This window comes from Penaeus monodon, chromosome 22 (genome assembly GCF_015228065.2).
Source record: "Penaeus monodon isolate SGIC_2016 chromosome 22, NSTDA_Pmon_1, whole genome shotgun sequence".
Classification (NCBI taxonomy): domain Eukaryota; kingdom Metazoa; phylum Arthropoda; class Malacostraca; order Decapoda; family Penaeidae; genus Penaeus; species Penaeus monodon.
In genome coordinates, this window is record NC_051407.1 from 21,320,039 (window position 1) to 21,320,615 (window position 577).

Below are 577 nucleotides of genomic sequence, written 5' to 3' on the forward strand. Positions count from 1 at the left end.
AGTTACCATCTGCTATTACTCTTCCATCACCTTTTCCTACACTTTATTCTAATGATGATATCACGTGTCAGACCAAGTGTGTGCCAACAAAAATTTATATATATTTGTCTCACCTCCAAATTGCGTTTATCGGTATCTTTGTAGGTCATACCATTGTGCCGAAAGGTATACCGTACTTTCGTTTGGGTAGTCGCTTATCTACTCGCCACTTCCATAAAATAATACATTGGCTGTGTATTGTTACTACCCCAAATAAAAGAGGGCTATATAATGATTAGCTGGAGAATTCCTCTTTGCTATTTCGGATACTGTTTTACTGCATGGTAGATGAGTTTTCGTTCAACACAAAATTTATTGAAGACTTTATAGACATAAAGATCATTGGTAACAAACTCTAATCGATGTTTAATGACTGAAATTAAAATATGATAAGGGTAAAAGACAAATGATTTTGACTTTGACCCAAACAAAACACAAAAAATTTGTTGTTATGGATATACTTACACTTTTTCCCTCCTTTTGGCAATTAATTGTACATGAGGTTATATTCTCTGGATTTTAAACGATAACAAGTTAC